Below are 20,468 nucleotides of genomic sequence, written 5' to 3' on the forward strand. Positions count from 1 at the left end.
CATTCATAAGAGTGGAGGGTGGGGGGAGACAGAGAGAGAAAGGTGAGAATGATAGAGGGAGGGAGAGAGAGAGAGCAAGAGAGCGAAGGAGGGTGGGGTGTCACATAATCACATTAGCTACATTATTATGAATGTATATATATATATAATATTATAATATTATTCTGATATTATAATAATATCAATAATTTCATCTCACCTTATTATAACAGCAGTTTCCGCAGTAGTCCACTTCCAAGAACTTGCACACAAGTCCATGCAGGTGATATGTATCAGTGAGCATGTTGAATCTCAGTGGGCGTTATTTGCAGGAGGCACAGTTTTTGTTGACGATTTTCATTTCCTCTTCCTTTTTCTCTCGTTCTGTTCGAAGGCATCGTGTGTTGAAATGACCGTTTTATGTGCAGAGGGTTTTAAAAAATTTTTTTTAAAAATAAGCTTCCGCACAATTTCTGTGTGCTGCACTTTTTTCATTCTCTTCTCTGGTGCACATTTCTCAAGTCTGACATTCCAGTCATGATAATACTGGAGCCTTGCTGAAAACATTACAATATGTCAGCCACTTTCCACTTCTGCCATCTCTATCGGTGAACATCTTCTTCACCGCAGGGTTTTTAGCATCTTGTTTGGGGGGTAGTGATTTAGAAACACCTGCATCATAGCAGGCTTAGGACAGGCAAAGTACTCTACAGCTTCTTGTTCCTCCCTGTCTCTCTCCTCCACTGTTACCTCAACAACCAGGCTTGACTAAACTATTACATAAGGAGAGAGGGAGAGATGATTACAATTTGGGTGGGGCTGGCTAAAGCACAAGGCCATATAGGCGTTTGGCTAGGGTGCCACCTTGTCTGATGGGCACTGGTCACCCTCAAAGAAAAAAATAATATATTATAAAATAATAAAATACATTTTTTTTTAAAAAAATCGCTGGTGGGGGTGTTTCCCCATTTTCTGCCTTGAGATAAAAAATGAACAAATAAAGACAGAAAAATATTTTGCACACCTGTTCCTCACAGTGTTTCATCTGCTCTGCGCCTGCACTGTGAGCACTGAAAAACAGGGATGATGCATCACAGACAGACAACGTCTGTGAGGAGATGTCAAGAGGCAGATATTCACATTTTATTTCATAATGTAAAAGGTCCAAACCTTCAAGTGCGAAAGGAAGAAAACTTTCTGGATAACTGTTCCTTCCTAGAACATAAAACATTGTGCTGAAATTTCACTGACCAACATCAGTGATAATGGCTAATGCTATATCCATAAAAAAATAGATTTCTGCACTGATTTGCACCAAGTATGTGTACCATGGCACGAGCCACTTGGCATCATAGCACATCGTAGTAAGCTAACGTTAGATTGATATTGAAATATCATATAATAAATTAGGTCTCTACTGGATTATTGTGTTGTAACATGGCAGCAATTAATGAAAAAATGATGTTTGTGTGACTGAAAAACTGCTGTTTTATCATCGGTGAGTTCTTTGACATTTTATGATTGACACCCGCCCTAGAGACATGTGTGTAAATATTTAGTTGTTAAAGTTATGTAGTAACTTATCTCCGTGGTGCAAGCGTTTGTTTTACTAATGCATAAATCACAACGTAGTAATGTTTTATGTTATAACTAAATTTGAACTTACACACAGCTGGTGCAACAGGCTGCAGCAGTTATTTGTCCTACTCTGCAGGCCGTATTCAGACCAAAATCAGGCGGTGTGGCATTCAGCTGCAGGGTCGAGTGGAGTTGTGTGGGGGTTGTGGGTGTGTTTATTTGTGCTCTGGAACGTAACCGCACAATCAGAAAATAACGTTTTATCGATCTGATTCACCGGCTTTCTCGCTACCAGCGCTCTCTCTCTTCATTCACTCTCTAGCTTGCTCGACCACTGCTGCTCTATCTCTCACGCTCTCGCTCGCTTTCTCTCGTCTTTTTTAAAACGAGTTGGGAAGCCGACAGCAAAGTCTAATTTTATTTCTAACGTTATCAAACGCAGAGAAATGGCCTCCCCTCCCACTAGTAACATCTTTTTACTCCCTCATGGCAGAGTTTACGGCTCTGATCAGTCTGATCTCCAGCTGTGATTGGCCACAGCCAGTGATGTCGGGTTGCGTTTCTCCAAAAGTTGACTCTGGCTTAACTTTCCGGCTGCAGTCTGGTGTGGCACCGCAGCAGCCAAAACACCCGCAGATGAAACGCACTACCGCCATTCAAATGAATGGGAGAGCTGGCGTTTTCCCCGCACCGCCTGATTTGGTCTGAATACGGCTTAATATCTACTCTATAACTGTCCAGATGCACTCAGGAAATATTTGCAGTAGCCCCCTGCTTCTGGAGAAGTTACATCTGATCTCCCATCTACACCACTCTCTGAAGCAGATTAGTTCAACCTGTTATTTGGGGTCTCTGTGTAACTGATGATACACTGTTATTATGACATTATTATTATTATATATGTTACAGTTACACCTTGTTACTGATTAAATGTAGGCCTTAGTCAAATTAAATAAAGTTTATTTGTACAGTGCTACTTTATATGCAGTAGAATAACACAAAGGACTTAGCTCAGTGGTGTAACAGTCTGGATGTTCTGTATGTTTGAATACAGCTGCAGGTCAAGCAACATCTAACATCATATCAAACACTCCAGCTACCTGCAGTGAAACACAGCCTGAAGCAGGTGAGTTCTGTTCATTGTATGTTACAGCTGCAGTTATGTAACTAATGTCAATATGGACAAATCCAGACACGTTGTTGCTATAATTCTATCAAATATTCACAGTCAGTTATGAACATATGTAACTCATCCTGTACATCTGGAATATTTTGTCCATTTGTCCACAAATGGATGCTAGGGAATCTTCTTTTATTATACTAGTACTTTGGACAAACCTTTAACCATTTTCTAACCCTTCACAATGACAGAAAGTCATGGAAACTGCAGCTTACACACACACATTTAATTTCTTTCATTTTCATTCATTCATTCTTTTTTTTTTCATTCATTTTAAGACAATATTGCCACCTATTGGACCTTTTTCAAAATAAAATTTCAAATGAGCTGGAACAACACTGAACTATGGGTCCATTTAAGAAAGTTTCAAGTCAAATACCAATATTATCTATTATTAAATGGTTTCTTACATACTTGCATTATCATGGTAACACTAGTGCAATAAAATATATTGAATCATAAATATCATTTCTATATTAATAAAGGGAACATAGCTAACTTAAATACTAATCAATATTAGAGTGCAACCATCTATATTTAAGTTGTCTACAGGACACCTTAAAGCTAGAATAACTTATTCCCATCAAAATTAATTTAAACATAGATTCTTCATCTTCTTTCACTCATGTAATTGAACAGTTCAATAATAGCATTAGGTAACGTCATTAGGCTGCAAAAACAATGCCAAATAGCTAATGCTACGCTATTTGGCATTGACTGATTGAGTGAGCACCAGCAGTAGCTGATGGTCTCACTTTTTGAAAGCTTCACAATTATGTTATGTTGTCTTATTATCATCTTCATTAATTGAATTAATCATCATTCATCATCGTCATCATGGCATGGCAAACGCTCTACCTCTCTGAGAGTCTGTTTCCCTGCATGCTACTCACTGCTTTCTGCTTTAACTACACTCCTGTTCCTCGGCTTCCCTGTCACTTGCCCGCTCCTCTTCCTGCTCCTCTGCCTGGAAGTGGCAATGGCCAGCCTCCTCTCCTCCTTCCACCTGTTGCTGCATAATGGTGGGTTGAAGATAATGCTGCAGCTCCTGCAGCAAACATATCTGTGTTTTTTTTTTTTTTACATGTGGCAGCATCCACCTTTAGATTCTTCATTTTTTTTTTTGGCCTGCAAGTTCTCCGCAATTCATTTTTTTGTTTATGCTCATCCATTTTTACAGATGCCCTCCCATCTACATATCTGACACGAGAAACAAGACAGAGGAAAAAGGACAGAGGGGAAGTGGTGAGGCCAGCACAGTAAGAGATGTGATATAGCCAGCAATAGAATATTATAGAAAATGAACCAATGAACTGCTGCCTCTGCATTATGGGCATTATTATAAGCAATAAGAAAAAACATTTTTTTTATATTAAAAATTCAAAATTCAAAATATATCGCCGCAAGGTACATTGGTCCACCTGGAAAATGCCAGGTATGCCAGATTACCAGTCCAGCGCTGCCTCTCTCTCCATCTAGGCCAGGCCAGTAATGAGAGGAAGTGCAGTGAATGTTTGATGAGTGAGAGTTTTAATTTTTCAGCATAGCATGGATGAAATCAAAAATAGAGAAAAATACACCGCTCACCCGACTTAGCTGAGGTGCTGGACCTAAAAAATCAACCTGAATGAAAAAAAGCATCTGCACGCTCAAATCTGTGCAAGAATCTTTTTAATTAGAGCTTTCAGTCAGAGACCTTCTTCAAAGCATAAACATGTAGCAAGTGAATGCAGCAGTATAAAGGGCTGAGAGAACATCACTTGATTAGCCTTAATGCTGAACACTTCTGTTGAACTTGTGTGGCTAAATATCAAGGGAACTGTAGTCCTTTATATAGTGGACTACAAATTAGTCACAGTGTCTATAGACAAAATTTACAATATACACAACACAATAAAATAAGCAACAATAGAGATAAATGCTATGTAAACATCAGGCTACAACCATCATATAACATAGAACATACTGAACCAAAATTGTGAAAAAGGAGAGATCATCTTGGTGGAAGTAACATTGTAGGCAAAAATGTCAGTTTCCATATTAAAAAAGAACATTAACAGCATTGTTATAGCCACAAAGTCACACACATGCATGCTCTCTTCCACTTTTTGTTTTCTAGTGCAGATGAAGATAGCAGTTGTGAGGACAGCGGAAGCGTAGCTGTAGGCAGCCACGGAGAAGGAGTGATCTGACATACGCATCACGCAGACGGATGTGATAGGTACCACACTGATGAAATGAGTAGAGTTTTGAGTGTTGGCTTTCATGTGTTTTACTGTTCTGAATTTTATGTTATGGATAATCATTTACAGACTGTTGCATCCAGTTGTATTTTTCATTTAAACCTAATGAGCTTCACAAACTCTCTGTTCTGAACAACTGTTTTAAATGGAATTAGAAATTGGATGGCAAATAATTTTCTGTGGTTAGATGCAGATAAAATTGAAGTCTTGATTTTTGGTCCTGATAATCTACACTGGCCGGGTGTTGAAAAGTCTGTTTATTACGGGAAGCAGACTCAACCAACATGTCAACATGAGTGTTTTTGCATTGCTGGGCATGTTTTACTGCATTATGGATTATGTGGGCAGAGCAGTTTACGGGCAAGATCTTGCTGTTGTGTTGTCTCAGGTTATGGTAAAGGAAGCGCTTTTTGCCAGGTGCATTGTTACCCGAGAAGGCCAAGACATTATGAATGCTGAGTTTTTGTTTTGTTAGCTTCTGTTGTAGGTTGTCTTATGACTGCATCTGTGCTCTCAGCTGTCTGTTCAAAGAAATCCAGAACTCCGCTTGGGATAATCTGCTTGGGGTCCAGAATCTTACATGAGGGGGAATGTTTTCTACAATTCCCTTGATGTTTAGCAACACAAGTTCAACTGATTGACATAAATGGGTGTAAATGAGGATTTTGACATGAGTGTTTTGCTATGAATAAAATATAATAGATTCAGTATGTTCTATGTTATATGATGGTTGTAGCCTGATGTTTACATAGCATTTATCTCTATTGTTGCTTATTTTATTGTGTTGTGTATATTGTAAATTTTGTAAATTCGATGTGCTTATTGTGTCTTGACCGTCTCTATAGACACTGTGACTAATTTGTAGTCCACTGTATAAAGGACTACAGTTCCCTTGATATTTAGCCACACAAGTTCAACACAAATGTTCAGCATTAAGGCTAATCAAGTGATGTTCTCTCAGCCCTTTATACTGCTGCATTCACTTGCTACATGTTTATGCTTTGAAGAAGGTCTCTGACCGAAAGCTCTAATTAAAAAGATTCTTGCACAGATTTGAGTGTGCAGATACATTTTTCATTCAGAACTGCACCAATAGAAGGAAATGGCCACAAAGAAAGAGTCTGTCTGCAGATATCATTCACATACATATTCTGCTTTAAGTGGTTCAGATTTTATTATATAATAGTGCACAGAAGAGGGGATTGCATGACATTATTATGTATCTGTGAATTAGGCAATGCTCCAGAATGGGGGCCCTCGTATCAGCTGGAGGTAGCTAGTTACATTTCTGAAAGGACCAAAGACATTTTTCCAAGACATCTTTTAAACTCACTTAGTGTCGATGTAACTTTGACCATAATTCCTTGTATGTGCAAACCTACTTAGCAATAAACCTGTTTCTGATTCTGATTAACATTTACTCTGGTTTGAGCCAGTCATAAATAAAACAAACAGGCTTTATTCAGTAATAGCTTGAGAATGTTTTTCAAAGAGCATTTTAAATTGAGGGAAAAAAGAGATCTGACTTCCTCTGGCACCGGTGCTACTGAAGAAATTACAATACAAGGACGAGTCACCAGATGAAACCAAATAGTCCCACACTGAGCTACTGTTTAAAAAAATTGCAAAAATATCTGGGGATGCTATTAACTTAGTACAATTACAAAAGTGAAGGTAGCCATTTAACTATGTAAACTGTTAACATACAGATTGGTCCCATAGCCCATATTTCATGGAACAAAACTGTGTAATTTGTTTTGAAGGAGGCACCGTTCCCAGAGGCCTTCCACTGTAGATCCAAGCCAAGAAATTCTCTGTCACATCCAGTGTTTGCTGCCTTTCATTTACAAAAGTTATTAGCCAGAGGCCTATATCAAAAGGACAGAATCCCTGTGGGATTTCTATAAGGCTGTGGTATGTGCCAGAAAGCCAGACTGAAGACAAAATGATTCCATATTCCCTTTCTCTGAACTCTGCTAATGTTCTCATGAGCCAGTCATGAGGAAAGATGATAACTCTTTATTCTAATTGTAATGAGTCAGTTCCTTTTCCCATAGGCTTTCACTGCTGAGAGCGTTAACCAATGAGAACTGGGAGATACTGGATGTGTATGTGTGTGTGTGTGTGTAGGGGCTACATTGCCATAGTGTAACAAAGCAATATTTAAATCTACATTAGAGAAGGAAAGAGGCTAAGAGTGTAATTATGTATATGTTTGATGGTCCCATTTAAATGGTAATGAACAGAGAGCATGGAGAGTCTTCCTTAAGGGAATGTGTACAGGATAAATACCTTCATTCATCCGCTGCGACTTATGTGGAGGAGCAGCTTCTTGTCCTCTCTTCATTTCTATTTGTTTTTTGTTCTCCTCTTTGGTATCGATTTCACTTCCTTAATTTCTGTGTCTCTTAAACAGAAACAGCATAGCCAAAACAGCATAAATATGTTCATATGTCATCTATTTAAATATATACAGTCCAGTTTTTATTATTATTATCATTATTACTATTATTATTACTACTACCTCTACTACTACTACTACTACTACTACTAATAATAATAATAATAATAATAATAATAATAATAATAATACAATCCCAGACCAATCAAACAATAATTTACACTTATTAAGAAATGATTTGACATTTTTTTTTTTTTTAATTTTGTGAATATTTTTTTTTAAACTTGTTATAGTTAACAGAACATTTTTACAGCCAAATAAAGGTAATTGTTGCATTCTTTAGAATAAAATCTACTTTATTCAGTCTTTAACTGGAGCTAATGTTCTGTCCTTCTTGCTGTATAATTCTCTAATTAACACTTGTTTTTTTCTGTAAAGGCTGTACTAATACTGTTGTCTCTCTCTCTATATATATATATATATATGTAATGGTTTACAAACCTGTCTCCTAAAATTACATTGATATACTGCTAAATTGTATTAGCAAATATGATTTGTAGGAAAAGAGAGACGAACCAGGAACGCTGCTGGTGTCTCTCAAACCACCGGTGCTCATGGCAGGGAATAATACTAAAGAAGAGTAGGAGAATTATGACCAAATCCAGGTCCAGGCATTTAAGGTAGGTTTGAAAAATAAAAGGCCTTTATTTCAATGGGCTAGAGTCATTAAAAAATTCTTTTTTAATGACTCTAGCCCATTGATTTTTAAAACCTACCTTGAGTTCAAACCTAGCTTGAGTGCCTGGAGCTGGATTTTTTATTTTCTGCTCTTCTTCATGATTTGAGGGAAGTTTAATGCTGCCAGGGTGATGTTTTTATCAACATAATAAGGAAACACTTTCTTATTTTTATGCATCACTCACTATCACTTTCCTTTGTATCTTCAGAGTTGCAAAATGTTCATACTGAATGTAAATGCTAAATGTTCACAGACACCACATTTTATTTGTTTTCCTACAACATCCACTTGTAGCAACTAGCACATGACAAAATTGTTATGGTTCTTTTTAGGCACTCACACCACTTTGATTAAAGGATATGTATGGTAATGTTCTATATTTTTCTTACTGTAAACAAATCTCATATTTGGAGCCAAACCGACAATGAACTGATATACTTACAAGTTACTTACAAGCTTCACTAGCTTGTTGTGCTACATATCACAACCTCTTGACTTTGTACTGAAGTTTTTTGAGACATTTATAATGTAGTACAATGCAGTGTAGAGACTCCATGTTATTGCACGTATAGATTTTCTCGTTCTAATATTGAACAATGATCAAATATGGGAATCTAAAGACAGAAAGAAGACAAACAATGAATAAAATGCTGATGTTTTCTTCACACAGTCACAACACACAAAATAACAAATCTCCGAGCTGTCAGACAAAGAACTCAAAAATTGGAGATGCAGCCTGAGCCAGTGTTTGTGAGTGTGTGTGTGTCAGTGTTTTTGTATGTGAATAAGTAAAGCAGGCCCTGAGGAGGCTGTTTGGTTTTTAATAAAACACCAGAGCAGATGGCAGTATGATCTGGGACAGAGAGGGAAAGAGAGAGTCAGAAATAACAAAGTGAAGGAGTGAGGAGAGACATACAGGGAATAATGCTCAGAGGCATTCACTTTCTCCTCTTTTCTGTTTACACCACTTTTGTTCAGGAGAGTCTCCTCCTACCCTGTAAACAACTGTCCATTTGCGTGATTTTATTTATTTACTCACCTCTTCAGCTATATTTTAACTACATTTTGCTGCACAAGAGAAATTATCTAAATGTGGTTTCAAAGCTGTATGCACACTGGTGAAATATAATTCTGGGGATGAAATATGTTTTTTTAATATATTATTTTGTCTTTATTGCGCTACAAAAGATACAGTAGTCAAATATAATTGTGAATACATAATAAATGTGAATATCCAATATGTAAGGCTCTAGCTACTAATTCGTCCATGTTGCTAGAACCCCAAATTCCCACGAAACCATAGCTACAGACCTTAGTGGGTCTGTAGCTATGGCCCTGGGGTCTGAGGGTAGTGCTGCAGGAGAAAAGCCTTATAGAAAATGTAAATGTTCCTGAAAATAAAATTTGTAAAAGAAACAAAAGAAACAAATATTACGCATTGCAACAAGACACATCACAAAAATACTATGTATATTCCATAAATGACAGAGGTCTTGTGAAGGTGTGTGTCAAGGAATCACCTAATAGAAAGAATAATAGGTAACCTAAGCGGTTAAAGGCCACAGGGTAGAGGTCACACACATCCAAAAGTTTGGACCTGATCTGACACTGACAAGTTTAAAACCTATTAAATAAACTAATTGCATAGGTTATTTATTATTTATAGTTCATCAACTAATTTAAACAAATATAAAGTGGAATACCACAAGACTGTACACACATTTAGACCAGGCCTGACTTGGTTCTCTTCAAAGACCTCTGCTCCAGGGCCGACAAGATTTCTCTTTTTTGTTCATACTGTAATTAGTGGTGTGTCTATCTCTCAGGTGATTTGATACGTATCTAGATACATATTCCACAGTGATAAAAAAAACAAAAAATATACAGATACATTTGTAAATATATGATACGCTGTGATCCAAAGCCGATTTGATTCAGCTGCGATTACGAATAGATATTTTTACCTTTTCAATAAGTATGACTAGAAAATAAACAAAACATTACTGCTTGGTTTCTTATTTCAAATACTAAATTATAGTAATACATCAGAAAGTATGTCTTCTGCCACACCAACAGTAGTAAACATGGGCAGTGATACTGTGGATACATTTTTAGCCTCTAGAATGTGCTGACTGTGTATTATTTACCTCTGTGTCTGGGTTAGTGTCATCGTCTGAATTTGGCATTTTCAGTAACGCTCTATGGTCCCTGTAAATAAAACAGCTTGTGGCTTCAGTAACAGTTCTGCCTTCAAACAGGGGAAGCTAGAGGTCAGTTGCAAGTAGCATCACCTGCTAACGGTACTGACGGTTCCTTTCTCCAACATTGCTTTCATAAATTAGTAGCAAGATGTGGGGTTTACCGCTATATCTGATGATACCGCTTCATATTTTGAAGACTGCAAATGTAAACCTCAGGCAACGGTGAACACGGTGATACCAACGTTTCTATCAGTGTGGGAATGTGGTGGATGGTTTGAAGCAGGTGTGTGATTGGGAAATATAGCGAGCCAGCAGGAGAGGTTCACACACACTCCTGCACATCGTGTTTATGATTTCATTCACTATGATAGAGAGGGGTGAATGTGTTGTGCAGAAGTTGTGCAGTGGAGATGGCTGTGCTAGATGTGTATTACTGAAAAGGGGAACATGAGGCTCAAGTTCCTTAGCGTTGCCTTCACTATCAACAATAACCAAAACAGCCAATCACAGTTGTTGTGATTGCCACGTGGTATCTCTATAGCTGCTGTAGCCCTGTAGACATTTTTGATGAGGCTGCAGCTTTGGAGTCTACACAGATGGTTGCTGTAGCTGCCACAACACCTGACCTCACAACTGTAAGTCAACCTTTATTCAAGTGGCGTCCCTGCTTGCATTTCAAAGTTGAAACATTGCAATTCTGAGTAGATACTTGGCCAAGTCTCTGTGTGTTTCTTTTACCTTTTAGTTCCTGTATTTATTCTCAAAGTAAGCGTATTAAGAAATAAGATTTTTTTTTTTTTTTGCTTCTTTGAACTAAACGACAGTGTTTCAGTGTGGATGACTTACACTTGCACTGTGCAAAGAACAATTTTGGGGAAAAAAACATGGCCCGGAAGATTGATTAGATTCTACTTAAAACCTGAAAAAGACTGGTGCTGGCCCTGGTCATACATCAGAATGATAAATTGCATCTATAGAATGTGGATTCTGTGACAAAAGAGCCATGTTTCATAGAAGTCTGCTGAAAGTTTGATCTAATACTAGTTATTCACATTGTAAAATGATCATGTGTATCAATGTTTGCATACTTCCCTAACCTCTTAATATGAGGTTATTCTGCATTATGTGTGTTGCCTGTTTGAATAACACTTCTGCCTGCAGGATACATATCAGGTTGTCTGATGATCCTTTTAATACTTTACAGAAGCTTCTGACCTGGTGTTAATTAGAGACAGGGCTAATTAGAGGCTTTTGTTAGAAAATCAAGATCTATAAGGCTACAAAGCCAATCAGGTTGCACATTAGATGATTTTTAGAGTTTTTGAATGTTTTTTAATGATGGACTCCTCAGTGCCGCTGGTGTATTCTTCCAGTCCAACTTGCCTTTAGCTATAACCTTAGCTAGTCTGTTTTGCCTCGGGCCAGCTGCTCACACAGTTGCTACAGGAAAGAAAAATAGTTGTAACATTTCAACCTTTCACTGGCTGGCAGTGAGGGTCAAAACCTCTCTGTCTCTGCAAGAAAAGACCAAACTATGTAACTCAAGCTGAAGTGCTGTTACACTTGAATAAATATGTAAAAAAAGGACAGTTTGTGTAATTCACATCAAGCCGTAAGACGATCTGCAGGTGCGCTCTAAAGGCACGTCTTGCATCCTTGAGCAACCACAAAATTCTTTTTTTTGTGAATTCTTTTCTTCACCTTCCCCTATACCTTTTAATGCCTCTTCTCTTTCTACAACTGTAATTCAATTCACTTCAGTCCACTCAACTCTACTCAGTTCAGAGGGTGCTTTAATAGCATGGCGCTGTGATGTAAACGAATGTATCAAAATGAATCCTTTTCTCACAGAAACTATTCAACAACTGTGTCTCTGTCTCTCATATCTCCTCTGCTCCCTTTATAGATACAAACAGAAACACATCATAATGCAAGTTAAACATCTCATCAGTGTCAGGATACTGTGGCTTAAACACAACATCTGTCACTTCTGGATCAATTTGTGTCACTGTCAAACCTAATGCACACTGCAGTATCACAGTAAATGTATATAGGGTCAATGGAGCAGCAGCAGATGGTTCAGTATCACCTCACCTCTCCTGCCTTTTCCACAGCTTTATATTATCAGAGAAAACCCTTGAATGGAGAGTCATCCTACAATTTATGTCTTAGGTTTGATCTTAACAAGGCTAGATTATCAACAACATAAAGTGAGCAACTGCCACAGGGCCCAAGACCCCCACCAGAGCCCAAAGCCCCATGTTGTTTTTTGTTCATATGATTAAAGGAACAGTTTGGGAGCCAAATGAGAGGATCAATATCAGTCTGGTGGGTTTGGGTTGAGTGCAGAGCTGGAGTCACAGTTAGTCTAGTTTAGCACCTCTGAGGCTCACTGATTAATGTGTTGTATCTTTATTAACATGATGTTAGTTTAACCCATATGTATATAGAAATGTAAAAATGCTGAGTTACATGCTGGAACTATTTCAACAACGGGCAGTTGAGGCAGTGAGGCTGCCAGGTTTAGTATCATCATGCCTATAAAGAGATGAAAACCAAAGCCTGCGCTCATTGACTTCATCTGGAAACCATCACTGTTATTGTCGACGCTGCACAGAAGCACTGTATGGATGGATTCACTGTTGTTGCTTTTTTTGTATTCACAGATTAAACACACAATACATTTCCATTAGTGAACTTTAGAAGTGCTACGTTGGTGAATTTTGTTAATTTTTTCAAGACTAGCTTCTGCCCCCTGCTTCCAGTCTTTATGCTAAGCTAAGCTAAGCTAACCAATTCTTGACTGCAGCTTTGTATTCAACACACAGTTCATGTGATTTACATCTTTTCATTCCACCGTCAAAAGTTGATGAGCATATTCCCTCAAATGTTGAGCTTTTGTTTGAGGATATGTCTTGAAAAGGGGCCCTGTGTCAAAATCCAGTTTTGAGACCTTTATAATGTCAGCTGATACTGTGCTTACATGGACCATATTCCTAAATGTTTTGTTTAATCAAATGACCAAACAGGAAACCTGGTGCCATAGAATTGTTCAGCATATGAATACTGTTCACAGTGCACCAAAAGTGGGAAGAATGCAGAAGAAGAAGAAGAATTCTAACTGGTGGTAGAGCACTGGACCCACAGCCATTGGTTGAATCTAAAAAGATGGCTAAAACCTTCACATCCTTTTCACCAGATTTGGCCAGACTACTCTGAAGAGACTTTGAGTTGTCATAGCAACAAGCTGAATGTAATGCTGGAGTTTGATTATTTGCATCTGTTATCACTTGTACTTTTGTGGATGAAGACTGTGTGTGTGTGCAGTTGGATATTAATGATTTCATATGAAAACTGGACCATGTTCAAAGATTTGGCATCAAAAAGACAATAGTCATTTCTACAAATCTAATCATGGAGTCACAAATCAGTCATGCAGCCTCTGTTGTGGTTGGGGAGAAGAGAGTAAAACCGTATTCGGACCAAATCAGGCAGTGCGGCGCACCACTGCAGGGTTGAGTGGAGGTGTGTGGGGTTGTGGGTGTGTTTATTTGTGCTCTAGAATGTAAACGCTGTGAAACAATCAGAAAATAAAGTTTTTATTGATCTGATTCACTGGCTTTCTCACTACCAGCGCTCCCTCTCTTTATTCACACTCCACACCACAGCTCTCTTACTCGCTGCTCTTTTTTATAATGAGTCGGGAAGCAGTCAGCAAAGTCTAACTTTACTTTTAACGTTATCAAACAAAGAGCAATGTCCTCCCCTCACTTAGTAACGTCTTTGTCCTCTCTCGGGGCTGAGTTTACAGCTCTGATCAGTCTGATCTCCGGCTGTGATTGGCCACCACAGCCTCCAGCCGCAGTGATGTTGGGTTGTGTTTCTCCAAAAGTTGACTCTGGCTCAACTTTCCGGCTACAGTCTTTTGCAGCGCCGCTGCGGCCAAAACACCCGCAGCCAAAACGCACTACCCTCATTCAAATGAATAGGAAGATTGGCATTTTTGCCACTCTGCCTGATTTGGTCTGAATACAACTTTAGTAGCCTTAAACCAGCATTGACGAGAAGTCAAGAATGGCCTGATGTGCAGGAATTAATTTTCAAAAAAGGGAGGCCTGATTGGAAAGGGACCTGGGGACAATCAGACCCAAACTTAATAGACTTAGGCAACACGATGCACCACCAATTATCCAGCAGCTTCATGTCATTGTTCTTTCACTTTCACACCTGCGGCCATAGAACAGACCCACTTGCCTTGACTGGACTGAACCGACTCTCATCAAGTCTCAGAAACCTGGAAACCAAGTGGACCTGTGAAGAGCTCTAGTAAAGACAGCAGTGGCCAAAGGGCCATTGACCAGCCAGTTTGAAAAAGTGGAGCGCAGTGGAACAATACCATCATCCCCCATGAACTCAAAGAGAAAAGTGCTCTTCTAGAATGCATTTATATATATTGCTTCTATTCAGAGCTCCCAGCATTATGCCTCTCATTCACCCATTCACCCATGTACTGATGGCAGCAAGCTACCATGCAAGGCATTGGCTGAAACATCAGGAGCCATGTTGGGGTGCAACGTCTTGCACAAAGAACTGTCAACAATGTGATTAATGGACAACCCCTCCTCATGCTGCCACCCAATTAATAAGTTACTGACCATTTTTCTAACGAGGATTGCTTGTAACTGAAGCTCAGGTATCAGACACACACACATATTTTTATATATATATATATATATATATATACATATTTTTACAATGCAAAATATACAGTACTTAAGGTAGATCATATTTGCAAATTGTTGAGTGCAGATGTACTGGCAGAGCCTTACATGTTATGCACTTCCACTTCAGCGCCAGAAGACAGATACTATCATGTCAATAAAGCTTCAAAGAGACAGAAAGATGGAAAGAGAGACAGACACTGGCAGACAGACAGATAGATATCACTCAGTCCTTTCTGGACATTAAAAGGATATAAAAGCAGATTACAGTGTGATAAAGATGACAATATTCCTTCTAAGGAGAAAACAGAGATGTAATTTCCCCCTAAAGCAAAGGGACAGAGTGTATGAAGGGGAGGACTTAAGGAGACTTAATAGAATCATCAGTATGTTGCTTGGGTCCTTGTTCTTTAAAAAGCATCAGTTTTGAGTGCCTGAGACTCCATATCAACACACTTCATCTCTGTGTGCCTTGAGTCAAATGTCAGTGTAATGTGTGTATGTGTGTGTGTGTGTGTGTGTGTGTGTGTGTGTATGTGTGCCCTACAGGCAGTAATGCGGGTTGGCTGTAAGACAGCACTAAATGAACAGATGGATGTAATTAACAGATGGTTGATATGGTGTTTCTGTTTGTGCCCTTAAGACATGGGGTGTATGTGTGAGTGTGTGTGTGTGTGTGTGTGTGTGTGTGTGTGTGTGTCTGTGTGTGTCTGTATATGTATCCTGTGCAAGTCAATGTGTTAGACCTGCTAGCACACACACGCTGTGAAGCAGAGAACTACTAAAAAGGCTTTAAAGTATATTTTGAAGCATGTGAACTGGGGTTCAGCATACTGACCCTCAAGCTGTTTTTTTGGCGTAAAGCTTCAGGCTCAGGTTGGATTATTTTCAAAGGAAAATTCTCTCTCTCTTTCTGCCAATCGTTTAAGTCAAAGCATGTCATGTGTTGCAAGTTCATACACACTGCCACTGGGAAGCGTAGCCAATGTGTTGGCATTAGCCTGGTGAGCTAGCAGTGACTAATGGATGAAATGAGCAAAAATCTGCAAAACAGAGCTTCTTTAAATCAACCAATGATTCAGGGAATTTTGCAAGCTATGTTCAAACAGACCTCTAGATCATTTGTGTTTATTTGCCCCAAACAGCCAAAAGTTGCTGTACATTAGCTGCAAAGCACTGACTGTGGGTGCATCCCAAGTCTCTTAAATTGCATCCATGTTTCCCTCACTTGCGTCTTTTCCTTGCGTCTCAGTCCCTCCCACCGTGGATGCATGGAGAGATACAAGGAAACCAAGCGAGGAGAGAGGAAACAAGGAAATTTTTTTTTAGACACATGAGATGTCCTTTCTTATGAAGCGTCACGTGAAGCGTCGTCGGTTTCTGATGACTGCGGCAGCTGATCACAGCTGGATCAGCTGTCAGTCGGCTTTAACAGCTGTAGAAACTTCTGATGGAGTTTGTGTCTGCACACATGTGCACTGTGCTGACGCTAATAAAGGTGCACAGTTATCACTGCCAGCAGCTGTTTCCTCTCTGCAGCCTGTTAAATGTTTAACAAACACCTAAATAAAAACCTGCACTCTGCATTTATACTGTGTCCTGTCTCCTGCTCAGAAGCACATGAACCATTTCTACTCGCAGAATGCGTTTATACTATTTATTGATTATTTGTATCTGTATTTTTTTGATAATCCTGATAGTGAATTCATTATTCAATAACCCAGAATATGATCAGAGTGTCTTCTGAACATTGTAAAATATATATTTGGCTAAATGTTTCAGAGAAAATGGAAATTATGTAACTCAAATCTGACACATGTCACATGTGACTGAATGGAAATGACGATAAATGATGTAAAACATAAATGTGTTTAATTGTTATGATGGATAAAATAGTTATTTGGTAAAAAGTCAGGAAGAGTCTGTCTGTCATCAAGAAACAGTTAATGGGGTAAATAACAGATCATGAAAAGAAAAATCTAATAAATGAAGAGAGTTGTTTATGTTTCTTTTGTTGATCAGACCGACAATTAACAGATTTTTAACTATATGATGAATCAGAAAACAAATAAAACATAAAACTTGGGAGTGATACACTTTAATTTTATCTTTAATCTGTCTCCACTTCGGTATGAACCTGCAGTGATGTATCAGATCAGTCAGATCAGCTGCAGCGTCCAATCAATGACTGATATCCAATAAGGGGGCGTGTCGGCAGCTACAACAGTAACATGCTGCTCTAACACTGATGCTTCACTATTAATAATCTAATGATGTCATATATAATAATATATCAGTCAGAGGGATCAACCTCATAATACTTATGTACTTTTACCGTTGTAGGATTTTTCTTGCTGGTACTTTTACTTAAGTAAAGGATCTGAATACTTCTTCCACCACATCTCTGTACGTTCATGAAGAACAATAAATACAATACGATAGGTGTGAATTTTTTGCTCAAGATGAAATTTTTTTCAACTCACACGGATGTGTATTTGCTTCAATTTGCTTCACATTCTGTCTGAACAAACCGTGACTCTTAAAGAGTATCATGATGATGCCTGTACAAACTTCTGTTCTGGATCATAATTTGGACTGTTGACAAGTTCGGCTGAGAAACACGTTTTGGGTTTCACAGCCACGTTCATCTGGCCGATATTGGTAAAGACAAAGTTGATCTACTAACCGGTCATCCAGGTAATTTATTATTTTAAGATGCTGCAGTGTTACATGCTGGTAGTTGACTGCAGTGTGTCTATTGCTCCTAACCTGTGGCTAATCAGCTCGTAGAAGTTATAAAGCTATATGTTTGTGCTGCTGTGCCATATTCTGTGTTGGTCTATTGCCGTTGTCAGATTAGTTATTTTTTATGTGGGAGAAAGTCTTTCCAAAGTAATCATACAACTTTGTCTTTGAAGAAGATATAATGAAAGAATAGCGTCAGGTTCAGGTCTCAAATTCTAACTTTTAGCTCAGTAAATTATCACAAGAAAGCCAGTATTTACATAATAAGCAGGTTGGCATAAACAAATAATTGCTGGGTAAAAAACTCATTATTCCGTTTATGACATCACCTTGTTTTGTACAATGACAATACAATGACTCACACCGTTTCATAATAATAATAATAATAATAATGAATTTTATTTATCCAGTGCTTTTAAAAGGCACTCAAAGATGCTTACAGTTTGTGATTGCTTTGATCAAAATGTATTTGTTCACATCAGAGCTGTGATATCACAATCTTTTTCAGGGCTGCATGTGGGGCAATTTAGTTGAATGAAAGGCTAAAGTGACAGTTCCTTTACTCTGTGGCCCTCAGTGTTTCCCACTTCTTATCATCATCTTACCTCCACACCCACCTCCACACCAGCTCCCCTCATCAGCTTCTCCGTATGTTCAGTATACCTGCCACACCATCTATTAAGCCTGCCCTTTTGGTTTTAGTTTCAGGTTCTGAGTGCAAGCGAGGCTTCTTTCTAAAATATGACACAAATTAGAACAAAAGTCCTATTTCTTATATAAGCCTGTTTTAAATAACATCCTGGACATCATTGAGAATTTACAACATAGATAAAATGACTTTGGTTTGGATTGATAAGAGGTCCTATTTACTTACTAACATAAAAAAATCTTCTTCCAAATAATCTCTCCCGGAGCTTTTAGAGCTGACATTCTAATCTTCAAATATGACAAAAGGTGTCACAAAGGTGTCACAAAGGTCAAAAACATCTCTTTCAGGTGCTTCGAGGAAATTAAAACACATGAAAAGTAATTATTCCTGCAACATGCAGGTTATAATATCAGCCAGTCTGTATAGATTCATGAATAGATATGTCTAGTTGAGGCTCAGAACAAATGACCCCTTCTTCTATCGGAGTGCACACCTTCTGTTTAAATTAATACATTTTCAAGCTAGAACTTAGTAAAAGTGTAAATCATAAAGTTACTCTTGTCTATATGAGATGCCACTTCATTTATGTAAAATGAAATTTATTAGAGGTCCTGTGACAGAAAAGAGCACTATCTCCCCAATAAATAAGACACTGGAAATGTAGTCAGTTCCCCCCAAATGAAATTTTGTCAGTATGAACAATAACAGGAAATAGTTTCCACTCAAATAAAGTCAAACTGAGGAGCTAAATCCAAACTGTCTGCTCCTTTCAGGGTAAAGTTGATTCATCAGTGCTGGATCTTTTCCCTCCCTCATCCCTTTTGTATCCGTTAATATGAGTCATCACAGAGGAGTCAGGTTGGTAAACATCGAGCGTGCTGTGGGCAGTTTACTTTCACCATCTCTGAGTTTTAAAGTCTGCAGACACTCACCTCTTGCTGCCAGCTGGGGCCGCCAGCATGTGAGAGACTGCATAGTACAGCTTTAATCCTCCACTGGAGGTGCTACAGCCACTCACAGGAGAATGTGTACTGCTACAAGTCCAGGTGCTCAGTATACTTTTCCTATAGATAAACTGCAATGTTGGTGAATATATCTGCTCTTAAGCAGCAAATCAGTCAACAGACCTTGTTTGTTAGTGTTGTACAGACAAAAACAATTTTTTTAGGAGAAAACTCTAGATTGGTGAAAATGGAAGCCAAGGGCATAGTTGGTCATTTTCATTAATTCATTATCTTGAGATCAAGATTTAATTATTTAATTATTTTTGAAATTACAAACTGTTCTCAAAACAACAATTATTATCTGTAGTCACTCTTAACGATTAAATTAATTTCTTACCTTGATAAAACCAGATCAAAACTTAATAACATTGTATTGATATAATAATGGAATTATGAGCAGCTATTATTATCTCATCCTGTCATTTAATTTCTCTTCCTGAGCGCTTTCTCTTACAGGGGAACATCAACAACTACTTCATAAATAAACTCAGGTCACATTAACACCAACTCACCAAAACAGCTTCAAAACTCTAGTATGCAGCCTTGTATAGAGCAGTGTTTGTGTTTGTCTCTGATAGAGTGTAAGTTATTGGTCAGTAGATAATAAATGTCACTGTGATTGAAGCAACATTGACTTGCATTCAGCTCACATCCTTAAAACAGTTTTTTTTTTTTTTTCTTTTCTTCCACACTGATAGCTTGGACAGATGTGAGGATGCTGCAACTTAGAAGCCAATCACTCCTGAAAATGTCTACGGCAAAAAGTGGGAGACACATCAAGAGAAAGAGAGGGGGAAAGACAGCTGGGAGGGAGGGAGAGAGGGAAGGAAGGAAGCCAGACGGACAGAATGAATACAGAAAAAGCAGTCAAACACCGCCCTTACCAAACACAACCTTTCAGACAATTCCGCACAACAACTTCTCTTCCCTTCATCTTTCATCGGCTTCTTCTGTCCTCATATTATACTCCCCATGTTCATATAGCCACGAGGGTCAACGTTACAGAAAGCCCATGACTGCTCATTCTT

At 38.4% G+C, this 20,468-nt stretch overlaps 1 protein-coding gene across 2 annotated transcripts in view; it reads right to left on the minus strand.

Moving 5' to 3' along the window:
• The window catches only part of LOC122986452 (NT-3 growth factor receptor-like), a 227,087-nt gene that overhangs the window by 112,238 nt on the left and 94,381 nt on the right, over positions 1-20,468 (minus strand). The gene's annotated exons all lie outside the window — the stretch shown is intronic.

The sequence above is a fragment of the Thunnus albacares genome, chromosome 7, assembly GCF_914725855.1.
Source record: "Thunnus albacares chromosome 7, fThuAlb1.1, whole genome shotgun sequence".
NCBI classification, from domain to species: domain Eukaryota; kingdom Metazoa; phylum Chordata; class Actinopteri; order Scombriformes; family Scombridae; genus Thunnus; species Thunnus albacares.